Source organism: Ursus maritimus, unplaced genomic scaffold (assembly GCF_017311325.1).
Source record: "Ursus maritimus isolate PB19 unplaced genomic scaffold, ASM1731132v1 scaffold_10, whole genome shotgun sequence".
Taxonomy (NCBI): domain Eukaryota; kingdom Metazoa; phylum Chordata; class Mammalia; order Carnivora; family Ursidae; genus Ursus; species Ursus maritimus.
The window spans coordinates 33,886,416-33,895,537 of NW_024423344.1; positions in this window are offsets into that span (position 1 = coordinate 33,886,416).

Below are 9,122 nucleotides of genomic sequence, written 5' to 3' on the forward strand. Positions count from 1 at the left end.
TTAACTGATGATTTACTCACTCTGTATACTCAGAAGACAGTATGTTTCTCAAAGGAATAAGACCCATATCATTTTCCTTAAAAAAAAAAAAATTCTAGAACTACATATGTAATTGGTAATCAAAATACTTGATTAACTGACTTGGATAAATTAAAACTCATTTTTATGCTTTGATTTTCCAAGTAGATAACTGAGATATTTATTATGATAGAGAATATAGGACAAGTAGATTTGAAGGTAGAAAATCATTTATTTTAAAGTATCTGTGAAATATCCAAGGTGAGTCAAGAGATGGTTAGCTTATTCTGAGTGATAAATTAAAAGGGACAAGGAAATCTTCCTGGGGAATATCTTAAAAAAGAATAAGAAGCCACTCGGAGGTAGGAAGGAAACCAAGAAGTTATGTCACAAGAGCAAAAGGTGAGGACAATCTCAAGAGGCAAGTAGTAACAGGGTAGGTATGACGAATATTTATCATGCAATTGCTATGTGCCAGACATTGTTATTAAATGACTTACAAGTATTATCTCATTTAAAGTTATGAAAATCTATGAGCTAGGCATTGCTATTTTTATCCTTATTTAACACATTAACAAAATGTGGTACAGAAAGAGAAGATAACATTGCAAGTAAACAGCAGAGCTTAGATTCAACCTATCATTGTATAATTTCAAGTTTAAACACTTAAATATTATATTGTAGAACATTCAAATTAAATAAGAATGCACCAGATACTTGCAATTAAGAGGTAACTGGTGACCTTACCACCAGTGATGTGTGCTTATCTACTGATGCACAGAAAAATCACCCTAACACTTTTTGGTTTAAACAATGAGTTTTTATTATCTTACACTTCCTGGAGGTCAGAAATCTGATTATGGCTTAGTTGGGTGCCTCTGGCTCAAGGTATGTTGTGAAGTTGTAGCCAAGCTGGTGGTCCAGGCTGAGTACTCCATTAGAGGATGAAGAAATCCCATCCCAACTCATTCAAGTGGGCCTCTGCACAGGGCTTTCTGGTGAAATGGAAACTGGCATCCTCCAGTGTGAATGATCCAAGACAGTGGGAATGAGGACCCAAGGACCAGGTGGGATCATTGGGGATCATCTTGGCAACTGCCAATCAAAATTAGCACCATGATTTCTCATAAAGAAAATAATATTTATCAAAAACAACTATATATATGTGGGGGGGCATGTGCATGCACACATGTCTGCATATTTTTCTGGGTGTGGCAAGGTAATGAGAGAGAGAAGGAGAGAGAAATAAGAAGAAACTGACAATGTACACACATAAATATATTCCCTAGCTGTCCTGTCCACAAGGAGGTCCTGGGAATAGCAATATACTAATATTCCATTGCTTGGATTATGGTTTCTGAACAATCTTCTTCACTAGAAAGAACTAGGACTTTCAGGTCCAAGTCAAGAAACATATAAGAAGGGTCTGAAAAACCTTATTGTGCTGCAAATTAAAAAAATATTCAATGAATGAAGATGTCAAAAACACAGCAACCAGCTTTTAAGAGGCTACCACTGATCAAATCTGAGATATTTAAAGATTAAGATAAATATTGATGACATATTATAAGCTAATTCATGAGTCTTTTTATATTAGTACCAGAGACTGGGTGACTTAAAGAACCTAAATTTATTTTCTCACAGTTCTGGAGGCTTAAGTCTGAGAGTAAGCTGTTGGCACAATTGATTCCTTCTGAGGGCCATGAGGGAAGGCTCTGTTTCAAACTTCCCTCTTTTATTTGTAGATGACCATCTTCTCCTTGTGTCTTCACATGTTCTTCCCTCTGCGGGACTTATATTGGATTAAGCCCAATAACAATGACTTTATTTTAACTTATCTACCTCTAAAAATCCTGTCTCCAAATACAGTCATATTCTGAGGTACTGGGGGTTAGGACTTCTGGAAGGCTACAATTCAGCCCATAACACTTAGTGATATGAAAAAAAAAGTAAATGAATCAGGTACAAATGAATTAATGTTATACGATATTAAGTTCAATTCAATAGAATGCCAACTGATAATACTTAGCAGTGGAGAAGGCTAGCATACACCTTGAAATTAAGTGATATAGTTGACATTTCCCAAATGGGCCTCTTGATAAAATACACCTAGAAGGACAAAGCACCATTTCTACAGTATCTCTACCATCTTTGCATATCGTGAAGATGCTCATCGGAAAACAACAGAGCAACTCAAATTCAGATATATTCAAAAAACCTTTGGTCTATATATTCTTAGAAAATGTCAAAGTTATGAAAGCAAGAAAAACTGAGAACTCTTCTTGGTTGAAGGAGACCAGAGAGATGTTTCAATTACATGCAACAAATGATCTTGGGTCAGATTCTAGGTCTATAATGGCCATTGTTAAGACAATCAGCAAAATTTGAGTATTAAATCGATGTTAATTTCTTGGTATTGATGGTTGTATTACAGTGATGTGGGAAGGTGTTCCCCTTAGAAAATATATCCTAAAGTGCTAGAGGTTGATGAGGCATTGTGACTAATGAATAATAGAAAAATATGGCAAAATTCTGAATATTGAGGATTCTGGATAATAGAAGATGGCAGATATGGGAGTTCCTTATACCGTAAATGTTTCTATAAAATTGATATTATTTTTTAAATCCCCTCAAATACACAACCAAATAAATAAAGAGCACCCAAATACTTTTTATAAAAATTCTTTCCAAACTTTGTAGAAGAGATCCATCTCCCTATGCCTGATCTCAAGCTAAGCAGGTCCTCCTGCCCACCATGGATACACTTGACAATCCTTTTATATGTTGTGACCTGTTATATATTTGGATGCATATGTTAGAATATAGTATTGTTTTAAATGTTTTAATTGCTTTTTTCTAGAAATCACTTTTAGTATTCTATACTTTTAAAACTCGGTAATGATTTTAAGCCCTATTCATGCTGTTCACTGCTTTTAATTGTTACAGTGTATTCCTTTTTAAGAAACCACAGTGCTTTTCCCAGCCATTCATCTAGTGTTAGATGACTAAGTTGCCTCTAATTCCTCACTGGCATAGACAAACCTACAATGAGCCGCTTTGTGTAGATACAGTTAGTAATCTCTGTAAGAGTTTCTCTTGGACACAACTAGGTTTAGAATTGCTGAACTGTAAGATACGTGTATACTTTATTTCTCTAAATAGTACCAAATTTATTTCCAAAATGGCTATAACAAAGATCCCTCATTTGCCTTTAATACTGCAAACAGCTTCTTATTTGTCAACTTGGTCTGTAATGTACCACGTTACACTAAGTCATTTTGCTATATTCATATTGATTAACTTTTAACTTAAAAAATGAGTTTTGTTTAGGTAGCTTTTCTTTGTTCCAGAATTATAAAATATTGTTTTATATTTTCTGCATTGTAAATGATTACCATTCACATTAATTAACTCATCCAGATTACACTTTTGTATATAATGAAAGTCAGGGATTCAACTTTATTTTTCCCATATAATGAGCAATGTTTTTAATCAGAATCCTAAAAATTCAACATATCTTAGAGGAAAATATCATATGATTTATCAAGAGAAGCCAAAAAATGGGTATACGTTAGCAAGCACTAATAATTTAAAAACTAAGGAAAATAGAAATGGATAGAAACTAATTAAACATGATGAAATCTTAACCAAAACAAACAAACAAGAAAGACAACAGCTCTAGCAAAGTATTTAAAAAGTTACCATTCAATTCAGGGATAAGACTGTTGAAAGTAGACTACTCATACCTCAGATCTTGTAGACAATGGCCTAAGATACGAAAAACAGAAAAGTGTAAATATTGAATAAAAAATAATGTTTTTGCTCTGAGTTAGTATGGTTCCATACATAAAATATTCAATGACTCAATTAAAAATCGTTTGAAATGAATACAAAACATTTAGTAGATGACTGGATATAAAATAAATATGCAAAACCATCAGCTTTTGTGTGTATTAACAATTGCTACAAGTTTAAGGAGAACAATATCCTTGTCAAGATAGAGAGGGGAAAGTGGGAATAAATTAAAAATTAAAATAATGATACAGGACCTATAGGAAGAACACTACTCTTTTTTAAAGCACTAGTGTGATTTCATTTTTGTTTAAAATCACCTCGTTTTTTAAAACCTTTCAAGATTTTGATATTTCATATCCATTTTTTATTCTCAGCCAGTACCCTAACCTTCCATACCGCATTATCCTGTAGTTTGAATATAGCAGTCATATGGTAAACTTAAAAAAAATTGAATCAGTCCCTGTATCTTGGTTTTCTTTGACTATAAGTTTAGCCATTTGCCAATTTTCAGACAGAAGGATGTACTTTATTATTTTTTTTTATTTTTTAAGTTTTTATTTAAATTCTAGTTAGTTAACATCCAGTGTAGGATTAGTTTCAGGTGTACAGTATAGTGATTCATACAACGCCTGGTGCTCATGACGACAAACTCCCTCTTTAATCCCCATCACCTATTTAACAGAAGGGTCTACTTTAAATTGGTTGTAAAGTGTAAACATCGGCCCATTCTATGCCTTCTTTCCTCCTCTCCTATCGCATTTTACGACATCAGTTAACCCGTTCAGTTTGCTACCATAACACATGGGTTGAGTACTCACTTACTAATATTTTAGCATTCCTGTTGCTTGTCAGCACACTGGCCAAAAAATGCTGGAAGACATGTGGCAGTGTTTTTTATCCATCCATCGTCTTCTGCTTTTAAGGAAGTAGCACCTTTTACACTAGCACTCGTGAACAGCTTTTGCTTAATTTCTGTAACTTATTTCTGTTAATTGCCAAAAGAATTGTTGTCACTCAGGTTATTTGTCCAAATGTCATTGCATCTTGTTTACAATTTATACACATTGAGGAATTAATAAAAAAAAATTGTGAGATATACACATCAACTCACAGCTATGGAGTTTGGAATGTATTTGAAAGATGTTCAGATTAATACCGTTTAATATCATGTTAGCAGCACATTTTAACTAGAACTTTGAAAAACAGTTTGTAAAGTGCTGACCTAGAAAGAAGCCCCTAAAAAATCGTTTACTATGGATTTCTAACAGAACTAAACACTCTTCTCTTCTGTACTTGCTATCAATTTCTGTCAGATCTAATTCAAAAATCTGTTCTTGATCCTTTACGACTCAAACGAGGCAGATAAGAAGTTCTGCCCTTTACTGAATTCTGCTTTTTACAAGTGCGTTTTAAAAACACACATACAGTAGTAGACATTTTTTAAGTGACAAAAGTCAACGAATAATTATTTCATTACTAATCAGAATCCAATTTTATGACTTTGCAGAAGCTTGCACAGTTATGACTTCCTATAATGGCTAATATGCAAGCATTCTGCTTTACCATAAAAAATTGCATAAACCTTCCTCATGTCCTAACTAATTAAATAATTCAAGTACTTTTAGCATAGCACCATGTGCATTACAAAGTGCTTTCAGCATACATCATTCCATGGAATCAATTGTAAATTGTCATTTTCTAAAAATGCCATAAATCTTCAGCATGATTCCAAATCATTTTGATCTAAGTGAAGACTGTACTCTTTTGAAAATAGATTGAATCCAGAAGACACTCTATACATATTACATATTTCCATATCTTAAAGAGATTATGTGAACAGTGGCAACCATAAATTCCATTAATTGGAGCTAAATCACTCATCCTGGATTATAGAAGACTGGTAACTCTACAATACTGTAACAAGTTAAAATAATCAAATTGTGTTGACAAAGTCAAGTGATTCCTTATTCTGCCCAGCACTAGCTACATAACTGGTAACGCTAAAGGCAAAATGAAAATTTGAAGCCCTTTCTTTAAAAATTATTGGGGCACTTGGGTGGCTCAGTCAGTTAAGTGACCGACTCTTGATTTTGGCTCAGGTCATGATCTCAGGGTCCTGAGATCAAGCCCCACCTTGGGCTCCAGCTCAGTGGGGAGTCTGCTTGAGATTCTCTTTCTCCCTCTGCCCCTCTCCATTGCACCCTCTTTTCCTCCCTCTCTCTCTCAAATAAATAAATAAATAAATCTTTAAAAATTATTAAGACTTTGAACTTTGTGGCAGCAAAACGTTAAATCACATGTGGAAGATTTTCTGACTGTGTTTCCCTGTGGGACGGCGCAGGTTACATGCCTATGAAACTGGCTCTGATTATAACAGAGTATGTGTAATAGATTAGTAGTCACAAAATTTTTGTGTGAAAATTGATATGTGCCAGACACAATGTTGAGTTTTCAAGTCCTGTATCACTTAATTCCCAGAAAACAAGAACTGGGGAGTTCTGTTGTCCCCTTCCTGGGACGAAGAAACTGAGGCTAGGATTTTGCAAATTCATCCCACATCTTTAAGAATATAAAATGTTTCTACTCTTCATTTTTCTCCAGTAATGGATTTATGTTTAATTAATGATTATACGTTATAAGGAGTGGGGACATAAAAGGGTGTCACTGTAATAACAAAATTTGAAAGATCTACCGAGTTCAGCTGAGGAGGAAGATATCTCTAGTCAACCTCTCTACTCCCTGTCCCAGCTTGAGTTTGTAGCATTCCTACAAGCTTCTTTTCCATAATTTTGGATATTTGCATAGGTTGGAACACTTTTCTTTTGCTTTCAAACTTGTTGCAGTTTTTTTGATTAGCATACAGTTAGGGAGAAAATATGTAAATAATTTTAGCTCCCATTTTATCTATGATTGCAAAGCTTGGATGAGGATTTGTTTTTCACATCTTCCACATCTAATAAACTTGTTCTAGATTTTTGTACAAAATGAAAGTGCTGTGAGCCAGAAAAATGCTACCAGGTGGAGGAGACCTTGCCTTTTACCATTGTTTAAGGCTGTCACTCCAGCTAGGAGGGAGACGCTTCCTATGATGTTGTTGGACTTCAAAAACACAGTCAAGTCTTCTATACATCCACAACCCATTTTTGTTTGTTTGTTTCAAGTTTTTATTTAAATTCTAGTTAGTTAACATATAGTGTAATATTGGTTTCAGGAGTAGAATTCATCACTTACATACCGTTGTCATCACAAGTGCCCTCACTAATCCCCATCACCCATCTAGCCCAATTCCCCCCCAGTGCCCCCCCAGCAACTCTCAGTTTGTTCTCAGTAGTTAAGAGTCTCTTATGCACAACCCAACCCTTTTTTTTTTTTTAAATAGGCTCCATGCCCAGCATGGAGCCCAGCCTGGGGCTGGAACTCACAACCCTGAGATCAAGACCTGAGCTGAGATCAAGAGTCGACCATTTCACCAGCTGAGCCATCCATGGGCATAACCCATTTTTGACCATTACATGCTGTAGAAAAATCATCTTTGTTCATGATATAATATGCTGGCAATTCCATGGTCAAGACCTTAAAATTAATTACAATTTTTCATTTTTAAAAATAATATTTTAATGGACATGTTTTTGCATATATATATACTTAATTTTCCTTGAAGATATTTCATTGGGGTGAGATCTCAAAGGAGTCATTACTGATTCTAAGGCTATGGACTTTACTAAAATCAACTTTAAATCATTTTTGTGATTATAATGAAAATTACCAGGTTATTTTAGACAATTAGAAACTACATAAAATATAAAGATAAAATCATCCCAAATGACAATAAAAAGAATTAGTTACTGTTAAAATTTTAGCATATGGATGCCCTCATTTCAGTCATCTTTCTTTCTCTCTCTCTCTCTGTAGGCATGCATGTGTGTAAGTGTATGTATTTGAAATAGCTATCATATTAACACTTTATATATATTGGTGTATTGCGCCTTTTTCATTTGACATTTTGGCATTAGCTTTTTATTGGGGCATTAAAATGTTTCAAATCATAATTTAAAATGTGTCTACACTAACTGAGTTATGTTGTATTTCCACAACCACTTGCCCTGGCATCCTCTCCTATATAAATTGCTTCAGGAACAACCATTGACTGGAGGGGTTTTACCACCAGTCAAGGGGAAGTTCCTCCCTCTCCACCTCTCCCTTTTCTCTTACCTTTGTTCTTTTTCAAATAGTAGCATGAGATTTGTTACCCTGACTTAAAATTATTTTCTACCCATTGGTGGTGGTGGTAGTTTTAAATAGGAATTACGACTTTTTTCTTTTAGTTTATCAAATGCAGTTTTCATATTTCTGTTGACCTTAAGATTTCTCTATCTTTGACCCCTTAGCATGGTGAATTATAGTGATGTAATTTTCTGAAATAAAATTAAATACTTGAAGTAAATTCTATGTGATTATGGTTTGTGTCTCCAGCTGGATTTGCTTAGAGGTTATTTAGAATATTTGTAAGATGAATGAGATTAGTCTGTTTTTCTTTTCCTTGTTTTTGCATATAGTAGCCTTAAAAAATTTATTGGAAACTTTATAGGTTCTGTTTTCTCTGAATTAATTTACATAAAGTAAGAATTACCATATTTATGAAAATTTAACAGAGCCCTTATATAAAACTTTATGGAACCAGAATATTCTGATTTTTTTTATGTTACAGCTTTTTCATGTCTTTCATGAGTAATAATCTGTTTCTGATTTTATAGTATTTCTATTATAAATTTCTAAATTCATTTTTAATATAGAGTAATATATTTTATTATGATTTTAAAATTTGTTAGCATAAATTTGCCCAAGTAATGTTTTACAGTTTTTAATATATTTTTCTTACTTTTCACGTTTGTGTACTTTTTCTGTTTTCCTTAACTAACTACAATTTTGATCATTTTTATATAAAGTGTAATAATATAAAATCATTACTCTGGGATATGTTCCAGTTATATTTTAATTATATAATTTATTATCTCTACATTTATCATTATAGTTCTTTCAGCTCCTGTTCTTAAACTGTCTTTGTTACTTTTACTTACCTTATATTTATGTGACAAATTTATTTACACTTTTGTTTCTATTTGAAAATTAAAATGCCATTTAAGTAAATATTTTCTAATGAATACAACGTAGGCCATAACTTACACATTTTGGAATGCAATGTTTGTAATTGGAATTTTTATTTCTTTGGCCAACTTTATTTTAAAATTAGGATTTTATTTTCTTTATCATTGTTAAAAAACATGGAAAAATACTGTACCATGTACAGA